The sequence below is a fragment of the Rhineura floridana genome, chromosome 9 (genome assembly GCF_030035675.1).
Source record: "Rhineura floridana isolate rRhiFlo1 chromosome 9, rRhiFlo1.hap2, whole genome shotgun sequence".
NCBI classification, from domain to species: Eukaryota; Metazoa; Chordata; class Lepidosauria; order Squamata; family Rhineuridae; genus Rhineura; species Rhineura floridana.
The window spans coordinates 5,817,305-5,829,370 of record NC_084488.1 but is presented as its reverse complement, the minus strand read 5'-3'; positions in this window follow the sequence as shown (position 1 = coordinate 5,829,370).

Sequence of the window (12,066 nt, the reverse complement as noted above, 5' to 3'; positions counted from 1 at the left end):
CATTAATTAGGCTAAGGTGAAAACCTTTTCTACATGGACCAAAAAACAACGTCAAAAGGGCACACAGCCTACCACTCCAATAAGGCAAGGTAACTTTACTTCCACTTAATTCAATCTCTCATTAAGCAAGGCAAGATTTTGTAGTTTGCCTTCTGTGTGAATTGTGATTTATAACACTGTCACTACCAATAAATACTCTTTTGACTGTGCAGTTACCGTTTAATGCTTAGTGATATTCTGTTTAGAAAGTTTAAGACAAATTTGCATTGCTAATGCAATGGCTGGATCTTTAGATTTTTTTTTATAGCTCATAGTATACACCCAACTAGTCTGTGAAATGCTGAAGACATCTGCTTCCCTGATTTTTGTGGTGATTGCCCACCTTTCATAACTAATTACTTTTAACTGGGCATACAAGCAGTCACCCTGCTCCTGGTTTTTCTCATACTCAGCTTTTGCTTTCCAAGGAGATAAGTGGCAGTGCACGTCACTCTAACCCATTTATATCCACTTAGTCTGCATTCTAAGATAACAATAATGCTCTGAAATACATGTGCAAGAGAGGAGCATCAGCACTAATTCCCTGAGTCATCCTTCAGATAAGGTAGATGTATAAATATCTTACATTTGACTTCATAGATACAGAGTCCAACTCCAAACTGGTTTTCTGCATGCCCAGAGCCTAGATGACAATTTTCTTAAATTCCTTTTATACCACAGCTTTCTTATGATCTCAGGCCTTTCCTGGCCCTCCTACCTGAGAATGTTTTAAACAGAGATGCCAGGGACTGAACCATACAAAGCATGTGCTCTGCCTCTCTAGACTTTCCAAAGGGCTGATCTTGCAGGTTTCCCAAAGCCTGCTGTAAGGAAGTTCAGTAATTAGCTGGGAGAGAATGACACAATAAACCACTCATATGGTTGTGATATTACCACACATGCCTAATTCATGCAGGATCACTCCACAGGAAACAGTTCCCACTAGTGAAGCTGCTGAAATTCACATGAGGCTGTTCTGGATAGAATTTGCCCAGCTCATACTATTTGGCTGAATCCTGAACTAAATGCTTTTTGAGTTCTTCTACAGTTTAGGTCATAATCTGAGCTGGAGAACAATGTCCTGGCCCTGGCAGGCCCCTCCCTTCCCACTTACCTGGCTAGCCTATGCTGGCAGTGAATGCAGCAACAGCTTCAGTGTGCAGAGAGACATATGATACTCCTGTTCAGGGTTCCATCTTGTTAGTCATGCCCTTTGGAGGGCATTCCCCCCCCCTTAGATTTGTATTTCTACAACACTTGGGATTCCCCCAAGCCTGCTGATACCCCCCTCTTTGTGTGCAGTACAACTGCAGCAAAGAAAATCCAAGTAAGTTTTTCTAATAATGTGTCAGCGGGCTGTAAAGGCGATTTGTTAATGTGAAGAAACTAAATAAAGAGAAACCTTCAAACATTATTCAGGATTTATTTTAGCTATGCTCTGTGTGATAAATGAGAACTGGGAAAGTTAATTGCTTCTTTTTTATGCCTACGTTATACACATTCCCTTTTTTATTTGCATTGTGTGCGATGGCCTATGACTACAAGCAATAAATATTTATTGTATTATATCAGTGATGAAGCAGAAAAATGTTCAGAGACTGTTACAGGCATCTGCTGGGGCCTCCAGCCAGCTCTTGATTCTTGAGTCTACTGTCCAAGAACCCTGGAGAGCTGCTACAAGTTAGTGTAGACAATCTTGAGTTAGATGGGCCAATGTTCTTACTCGGTATAAAGCAAAGTTCTATGCTGATATTTAATGTGCTATTGTTATAATAAGATACATTGAAGAGACAGTCAAATCTTAAGTTGCCTAACTCAGAAAAACAACTTTGAACAAGTCTTACTTATGTTACTCTGATGGCACCACATGCTGCCTTTTATATATATATGTAAAGGGTGTTATATATTGTACTACCAAAATGTTTCAGCTTCCGCCTTCATCAGCTGCTAACATACAAATGCTGTTACCAAAATGGCAGTTATGGAGCTTTGAGGATAGAATGCTCAGAGGGGCTTCATTTTAAGTGATGTTTGTACTGTCCTCCAGGTAAAGCCATGTGGTGCCAATGTGTCCAGAGAGCATATCCAAAAGTTCTCCCTCTTAGTCAATGCTGCTGGATCTGTTGGCATCTCTATTGCTGTTATAGAAAAGTCCAACAGGCTGTGGCCCTCAGTGCTGAAATGTTTTGCAACTGATTGCGCCACTTTTTTTTTACAAGATTGCAGATTTGTGGTTTCTGAAACGTGTGGGTAGGTCAGTTGTAGTTTTTTGTACCTATTTGATATGCGATCCTCTTTTTTTACATTATGTATAAATATAAATATATAAAATGGCCAAACAGAACAGATGTATTGATGACTTAATCCCAATGTCAAATCCTAGTGCCATCCTATCTTTCCTTCCTTTAGCTGATTAGACCAGTGTGCTCAACAAACGGCATCAATGGCTTTGGGTGTCGATAATGGAAAATTCTGCTTGCACCTGACAAATGTTGGCAATGGCTTCCGAGAGAATGTGTGAGAAGGGAGACACTAGTAAATTGGTGAGGATAAAAGGGAACAACTTGGAATAGCTTCAGTCAGTCAAGTGTGGTAAAAGTGAAATAATTAAACTCCTCCAACTGGAAAATAAATATGAAACAGTCAGTGAATCTGTACACCTTGGTGAGCAAAGTTTATTTCTCTAATTATTATGCTTATTTTACCTACAGAGATAAATAGCAACTTTGGGGAGATAATCAGATAGTAGAAAAGGATTGGCTCTTGAGTTTAACCCAGAAGCAGCAATTACCAATGTCCTTTGCAAGAAAATGCTGGTACTTCATATATTGGGAGCAGACAACAGTAAGCCAAGAATGCTTTTGAACCATGAAATACCAAGACTGGAAGAGAATTGAAGGTTGTCAACTCTTTTTCCTTATGGAGTAGTCTTCACACATATTCCTCGCTTAACCTGCCCCCTCCCTGGTCTTTCCCAACTACAAAGAATCCCAAGTACATATAACTCCAGGGCCCTACCATTCAGCAGAGGAAGGCCATCACCTCAGGTGGTAAATGCTGTGGGGCAGCATTGGCAGCCTCCCAGACATTCCTTCTGAGCCCCCTGGCCATTTCCCTCTGTTGGAGATGAGGGTTTGTGCACCACAGGTCCATCTTGCAGTCCCTAAAATTAGCCTGCTGTCCCCAGGTGCACTGGAGGATGCCACTGTTGCCACCAGTGTTGAAGATTCAACTCCTAATTCACGCAGCTTCTTTTCTGTAAATTGTGGGGGGCTCATCTTGTCATTTGCCTCTTGCAACAAAATGTCTTTGGTCAGTTCTGTATAACTGTATCCATCAACAAACCTTGACTTCCACGTGTGGGTTCAAACAATATGACAACCCAGACCGTGGCTTGTTTTCTGGCAGCACAGCAGGAGCAGGGTATGAATAAAGCACCTATGATTTCAGCTGCATGCACTAACGTGCTGTGTGTTCACATTAAATCATAGTTTATTTTAATTATTCTTTAATGCAGGCATGGAGAATCTCCCCACTTGGCCAACAAGGCTGTTTCAGCCACAACCACCTGCCCTAGACCTGGCGTCATATAGGACATCATGTGTGGGGCAGATAAGGCACAGCTCAGGGATTGCAGGCACCACGTTTCCAAAGCCCAGTGCTGATGACTGGCTGACTCAGGGAATGGCAACAACAAACACCATGGAATTGCCCTATATGAAGTTCACTATAGCAAGGGGTGAGTTAAAATTACTTGGGCAGTCAAGTTACATAATATTCAGAAAGAACAGCATTTACAGTGATAAATACAAAATAAAGGTAATCCTACTACATGCTTTGTGCAGAGGCTAGAGAGCTGTATTTCCATCATATCTACTTTCACATTACTGTCTTGCTATATTTACTTTTCAACTCAAGCCACAAATCTGTCCCAAAAAAGCAAATGTGTATAGAAATGAGGAGCAAAGCTTGCCAAAACAAGGAGCTAAGCATTCTCAGTGGAATGCATTCAGTAGTAGAACAAACAGCCAAGATTGCCAAAATCTGACTGATTTTGGAAGACCGCAAAACAATTATTTGGCAAAGCTGAGGCTACATAAACATAAAAGAAACAATATGAAAGCTTAATGCTGAATAGAATTCTTTCTATTTCAACTGCTTAGTAGTTATGGAGGCAAAGGGAAGGGCAAATGAGAGTATCTCGACTAAGAGCTGCGAGAAGCTATATCTCCTTCCTTCCAGGAAGAATACCTCAGTAAAAGAAAAGCCATCCTGGCCCCAACCAGTTGCTGCAGAAAGTTTGGCTGTGATCACACTGGTCACCAAATCAAACTGTTTCCATTAGCCACACCTGGAGGAGTAACAGGTTGATCTGCTGATCAGTTGCAAAATCTCTTTGAAGACGACTTTAAGAAAAAATGCACTCAAGCTACTCCCACCAGGTTTTACAATAAAAAGGGTGGGGTCTGACTAGAGTCATGTGACCCCATTTTCAGAAGAGAGAGATGGAGACACTTTGGAACCTGCGGAACAGTGAGTGCATTTCTACCCCTTCTTTCCTTCTCTGAGAGGTCAGAGGTCTACCCTAGTGCAAACACTATTAAGGGAAGGGAGAAATCTGATTTGTCAGAGGTGCAGCCTGGAAGGCAGGGTTGAAGGCATGATAGAATCTGTGGGGCCAGGGATGGAACAAATTAGGGATGGAACTGGGCAGAATGTGGAGTTTGCTAGAATTTCAAATAGAACATGGTTTTACTAGTTGGACCAATAAATGCTGATGGGACAACTTGAGTGTGTGGGCCAATCCACAATAAAGAAAAAAACACATCTCAGTTGGAGAAACTATGCTGAAATTGCACAATCATGTGCCTTAATGTTGAAAGTGTTGATGGATGATATTATAACAGTCCCCAGACAATCCTCATTACCATTGTAAATTCTACATCCTAAATGAATTAATCTGACTAATGTCATCATTGCATTTACTTTCTACAGCAGCTGCTCAGCCACTCTGGAGTTTGTCTTTGTCTGCTGTGTGTGTGTCAATTACACTAGTCAGACACTCATACGCTGCCATCATGGGAATATTAGATAACAGACTCCTGGAGGTACATCCACTGAGGTTTAAAATGCCAACAAATTTCTATCTGTCGTAGATACATTCAGTGAGGGCCACATTCCCTCATGAACACCCTTCTGGATGAGTATACCGGGGGGGGGGGAGAGAGAGAGAGAGAGGCAAAAGCGGCCAGAGCACTGGATGTGACTCTTACCTTTACACAACAGGTTACAGTCCAGCCATGCAAAACTTAGAGCAACCTTTCCCAGCTTTTGGGTCCCCAGATGTTGTTAGACTACAACTCCCATCCGTCCTATCCAGCATGGCCAGTGGTCAGGAATAATGGGAATTGTAGTCTACAACATCTGGGTACCCAAAGGCTGGAAAAGGCTGAGTCAGAGGATTCTACAAACACACATTTCTCTAACCTCCTTGCAACAAAGAAGTGTTATCGCACTTCAAGTACACATTCCAGCCACGCAAAAGCACTCTCCAGGAGGGTGTAGCATGTGGGAGCATCTATGGCCTGGGGAGAGTCCCAAGGGTCAAATAAAGAGGCCTGAAGGGACGCATTTGGCCCCTGGGCCTGAAGTTCCTACCCCTGCTTTACGGGTACTGCAGGAACCTTTCATGTCCAGATGCTTACAAAAATTTCACACTGCACTTTGCTTGGTGTGATGAGATGTGGTGAATGGGTGACTCAGGTGAGCCATGGAGGGGCAGCCAGAACAGACTATAGCACCCGCCAGCTTCACTGGCTCCTCCACCTGCCAGCCTCGGGGCCTCTGTACCCAGTATCTGTTCGGTATTATAAAAATACACACAGAAATAGGAACTAATTTGGTTGGTCCTATTTCTTAGCAGAGTTGTAAAAATACAAGCAGCAGAATGAGAATATAAACCAGCCCCACCTTTCTCTATATAAATAACAACAGACACAATCCTTTAGGTAAAAGAAAAAGAATGTTTACTCACGAATTCTTCATATGTTAGGAACATAGGCTCTATAGCAGGGGTTCTCAACAAGTGGGGAATTCCCCCCCGGGGGGGAATTTTAGGGTTCCGGGGGGGTAATTGGGACCACAATTCAGCAAAGTGTGATGTCCTGTAGATTATGTACAATCTGTAAAATTGTAGTTTGTTTTTAATTTAATCTGCGGCATTCAATAAAGTTTATTGAATGTCACAGATTAAAATCGATTCTTGAACATGCAGCATTATTTTCATTTGCAAAATTAAATTATTATTTAAAGATCAGAAAGTGCTCCAAGAAATTCTGTTATAATATAAACTAAGAAATTTTTCTCTCACGAGAAACACCACCGTCACTCGCGATACATCAACATGCTATGAGAGACTATCTTGGGAAGGGGGGAATTATATTCTGAACAACGGTGAAAGGGGGGAATGGAGCAAAAAAGGTTGAGAACCACTGCTCTATAGCTTAGATGAAAGAAAAATAGTCTCAGTCATCTTGGTCTTTAGTAATGGATGCTCTTAGAGAGAGCGTCTTGCCATGCGGCCTCTCTCAAAGGTAGGAAGATCAGCAATGGAGGATATTCAAAAATCCCCCAGGACAAAGGAGGAGGAAGTCAGGTGACTAAACCCCACCCATTAGCAAGTTACATCATGGTAAACAGGTACATGGGATATTTCCCAAATATCCCTTAAAGTGACCATGCAATATTTGTTTACATTAACAGTATCCAGATGCCCAGGCCAGCCAGTGCCGCATGCTACTGGCCGCATTCTTCCTCCCTGGTTGGGCTGGAGATCTGCCACTGCTATTGCCGTGGTTGATTAGCAAGAAGAGTCGTCCCAGATGCCAGGAGAAGCAGCGAGGGGAGGAGCAAGGTGTCCAGTTGCAGTGGTCAACCTACCTAGTAACCCCCTGCTTTTGATTACAATGAAAAGTTGTCCCGGCAGGAGGAACACCATGGGAAGAAGCAAGATGATCAGAAATGGCAGCCAACCGTCCTGGTAATCTACCAGCAACACTCCCAATTAGGTTGAAAAGTTGGCCTGGATAAGGTTGCAGCACCAGAAAATCTCAGGCTGGCCGCCCCTTCTGGCCTCCTTCCCATGCTATTCCTCCTGAGGGGCTGGCTTTCCATCCCACTTGGCTGCAGCGGCAGCAACATGAAGCGGAAAGGAGTTAGGGTGGGAGGTTTGGTGAGGTCTAGGGAGAGATGGGAAGTGGGATTTGACAAGGTCTAAAGGGGTTTGGTGAAGGTCTAAAGGGAGTTGGGATTGGTGAGATCTGAGGGAGAGGGATGGCAAGGGGATGGGGGTAGGGTAGTTGTTGAGTAAAGCCCCATCTAGCTTTATCCTAAGAAATACTGAATTTGAAAGATTATTGATGGTTTTACTTCACAATAAGACTATAAGCTTTAATCAGTAAAGTTGCAGCTGATTAACTGGTGGGAGGACTATTTATTTTTTATTTATTAAAACATTTGTATCCCACCCTTCTGGTGGGAGAAAATTGTAAGCAGGAAGGTTGTAGATGGAGGCCATACTTATTTATTTTAAAAGCTATTTTGGCCTTGTGTAATAGGGAACAAAAAAGAAAAGATGAAAAATGACCTTTGCTTCTAAGAATTGCTGATAGCCTTTGTTTATTAAGCAAAATATCATGCTTTCTTCAGTTTCAAAAAAATATTGAGGGTTTGGTGATACTTGTATTTATATATGATTAATTGACAAAAACCGTAGGCAATTAATTGCATGAAAATTTTTTAAGGTTTGTTAGCCCTGCCTTTTGTGCAAGTAGCTAGAAAAAGAATAGGTCACACACACCCCACTTTTCCCACAGTTTTAAAAATTATTAAGCTAATGCTTCCTTGAATAAATAGCTTAATGTTGGGGATGCTAAAGCATTCGTTTTTCTGACCAGATATTTTCTGTATTGTATTAGGAAAGCAGCCTACCAAATGTGTGCTCCTTTAAATATGGTGCTTAAAGAAGCCAAATGAGTACTGTACTTTTAGCTGCAGAATTGGAGGCTGTTACTGCTTGTGATTCCAACAGCCAACTGGGTAACCCAGTCCACAGGGACTCAACACAGGCCATTCAAACAATAAATCTTTATGAAGAGTTGGCTTTCATCACACAGGGATGGTTGTAAATTAGTCTCGGAAAAATAGCCGGCAGGAAGCAATCTAATGAAGAATGGTTTGTTAAGATTTCTAATTCAGTTTCAGACATCATAAAAAAAAGTTCTAGGGTTTCCTTTTACAGCTCTGGCAGTTGCCTCTTTCTGAGTCAGGCCTGCATGATATACAGCTTGCAGACAAAATGGGGCCCTGTCCCACAATCATAGCCATGGGTGCGTGTGCAAGAGGGGGGCACTACTGTGGAGGCCTGGTTCCCTTAAGGATATTCCAGACCACCTTGCTGAATGTTTCAGCTTTCAGTTTTGCAATGATGATTATAGCCCTTTTGTGTACAGAGATATATGGGGAAATGTGCAGGCAATATTCTGTCCAATTATTCAGTCTTAAGGAGACTTGCTCCTACATCCCGCTGTTCTTTCCAATGAGTGCAAAGGCACTTAGATGACTAAGCACTTATATATATATATATAACATTTTAAAATCAATAAAATAACAAAACATCACTGTTGTTGTTACTATTATTATTTAAATTTATATCCTGCCCTTCCTCCCAAAGGGAACCCGGGGTAGCAATATTAGACAACTTGCATTTATGTTTTGTGGTTTCACACATTAACATATGATATTCCCCTCTCCAATACATAATTAGACTCCCCTACACACAAAAAGTTTCTAATTATGAGCAAGTCACATCTCTCTGTTTCTTCAGCCCTCCAGGGTTCATTCTCATCCTCCCTTATGATATGCTGACCATCAGCCTCAAAACACCAAGGAAAAGACCCAGTGGCACCCTCAAGCACACATGTGCCCACAGAGGCCTTCCTGGGCACCCACTGGGTTCCGTCCCCCACCCCTCCACCCACTGAAATTAGGCTTAAAAGAAACATTGTATTCTAGCTAATAGAACAGCTTGCAGTGCACTTGGTTGCTGTGTGTGTATACATGTATATGTGTGTGTATCGCCCATGACAGTTTCTCCAGTTAACAAATGTGTACCTGGTTGAAAAAGGCTACCAACCTCTGGATGGTTCTCAAACTAAAGCTGCTTTCACATTGTATTGCATTATTCTGATCATTTCTTACCTGGTAATTTGCTCATTATATTTGACCTTTCACGCAACGCAAAAGCTAGTTCCAGAAATCTAGCGGAATCAATTAATCAATCTGTTTATTTACAGTCATAGACCTGTCTTATGAGAACATAATATACATGTAGTACATGAGAAATCAATAGAAAAAAAATAGATTAAAAGGCATTTAACAATCACATAGTGAATAGAAATTACGTAGTGAAATCTTTAGCACGCAAGCATTGTGCAGCATATAAGAATTTGGCCACACTTAGGGTTATTTCGCTGTTAGATCCTGATATGAGGTAGCTAATCTGATTATCAGTCGACATCGAAGAGATGCTTACCAATATGTTAGATAGAAATTTAAAACGTAAAAAGTCATAGAGAGGACAAAATAAAATAACATGAGCAAGTGTGTCTATAATCTTACGAGCACAGGGACAAAAACGCTGATCGTAAGGGATCCTCTTGTATCTGCCCACCAATAATGCAGACGGTAGGGAGTTAAATCTGGCCCTGGTAAAGGCCAGACGGAAATTGGGATTAACTAAAAAATCTAGGTAGGGGGCCTGATTAAAAGATTTAAATTGAAGTCTAAAATATAAAGGTGAACAGGTTTTTGTGGCCTCCATATTTGCTGACTGAAAATCAATATCAATTAGGCGGGTGCGAATAGCACGTTTGGCCGCAAGTAAAGTTTGGGTTGATAAGAATTCAAAAGATAAGCCAATCGATGAAATGTATTTTTTAATGCTATTATTCCAGGATGAAATAAAGGAATCACCCCAGAAGTTGGATAAATAACCAGTTGGAGGATTATAAGCAATTTTGGCCCAATAATTTAGGGCCAGCTGCCACGCTTGACATATCAAGGAGGAAAAACCGGCCTCTAGCCTAAGCGCAGCCAATGGGGCGCATCTTGGCAAACCCATAAGTCGGCGTAGGAAAGAAGAAAGGATGGATTCTATTGTGTGGTTAACTGCCTGAACCCAGACTGGAATTCCAAATAATAATTGTGGGATAATTTTAATTTTAAAAACATGGATTGCTGCTGGGAGATATCTCCCTCCTTTGTAATAAAAGAAGCGGAGTAGTTTGTTAACATTGATGCGTGCCAGATTAGTGACATTTTTTATGTGCTTAGTCCACTTCAGGGATGATTGAAAGGTAATGCCTAGGTACTTATAGTGGGAAACTAAGGCAATATGATGACCATTTATAGTCCAGTAACCCACATTACGACGCCTGGAAAAAATTAAAATTTTAGTCTTTTCGTAGTTGATCGTAAGATGGTTCTGGGAGCAATAATTCATAAAGGTACGAATTAACCTTTTAAGGCCGACCTTTGAAAGAGAGAGGAAAGCCGTGTCGTCGGCATACAACAAAAGAGGGCAGGGTTGATTTCCAATTTTTGGCAGATGGAAGTCACTTGAGAGGCAGTTGGGATTAAGATCATTTAGAAAAAGATTAAACAGAAGAGGGGCCAGAGTGCATCCCTGTCTAACCCCCATACCCGTGGTGATTGAATTCATTAGACCACCCTCTCTTCCACAGCGCACTCTCAGTGAGGTATGTTGATGCAAATTATAGATTAAAAATAATAATCTTTTGTCTATAGAGGTATGTGCAAGTTTATTCCAAAGTATGTCTCTGGGAATAGTGTCGAAAGCGGATTTCAAATCGACGAAAGCGACATATAGACCATTACCCCTGGCTTTCATATATTTCTCTGCAAGATGTCGGAGGAGAAGACAGTGATCTAATACGGAACTGCTTTTTCTAAAGCCGGCCTGTTCATTCCCAAGTATTTTTTCATCTTCCATCCAATTATTTAGCTTAGTTTTCAAATAGGAAGAATATAGTTTGCCGATTACAGAGAGTAGGCTAATTGGCCTATAGTTCATCGGATTCTCTCAGTTTCCTTTTTTATGTATCGGAACAACTATGGCTTCCTTCCAGGCCTCAGAAAAATGACCCGTATCGTTTATTTTAGTAAAGATGTTAACTAGAATTGGTGCCCACCAGTCAGGAAAATTTTTTAAGAGTTCAGGTGGGATCAAATCTGGGCCGGGGGCCTTAGAGGGTTTTAAAGTTGCGATCAAATCAGTTATTTCAGTGATCGTGGGTGGTGGCCATTGTGGTAGATTAGTGAAAGAGATAGTACCAGTGGAATTCTGATGATTAACAGCATAAAGTTCCATAAAGTACTGTTCCCATCTATGGGGAGGGATGTTACAAGTGGAAAAAGGAGTAGGTCTCCATGGGGCTGAAATAATGGCCCAAATTTTTTTGTTATTTTTAGATCTGGCCGCGGTGATAAGGGATTTCCAATCATCTTGAATGGCCTGCCTTTTCTTATTGCACAGTGTCTCCTTATATTTCCTTTTCGTATCATAATATTCCAAAGGAAGGAAATTATTATTGGCATACCGATAATGTAAGTATATATTCCTAAGCTGTTGTTTAAGGGCTAAGCATTCATTGTCAAACCATTTGGCCTTTGGAAGTGTAGGGTGTCTACCTCTGGCTGTTTTGGGGGTCAGGATAGATGTTATATGAGAAAGTAACAGATCATATTGAGAAAGACAGGTATGTATGTTACATTCTTCTAGTAACATATCCCGGATGTTCATTACCCTTGGGGATTTGAGAAAGATTGCTATTTTAGATGCTAAGTGTTCTGTCCAGATAGTTGTTCTATGCACTAAGTAAGTATTATTAAGAATTGGGTTATATTCAGAGGAGAGATGCAGCTGATCGGGAAAATGACATATTACAG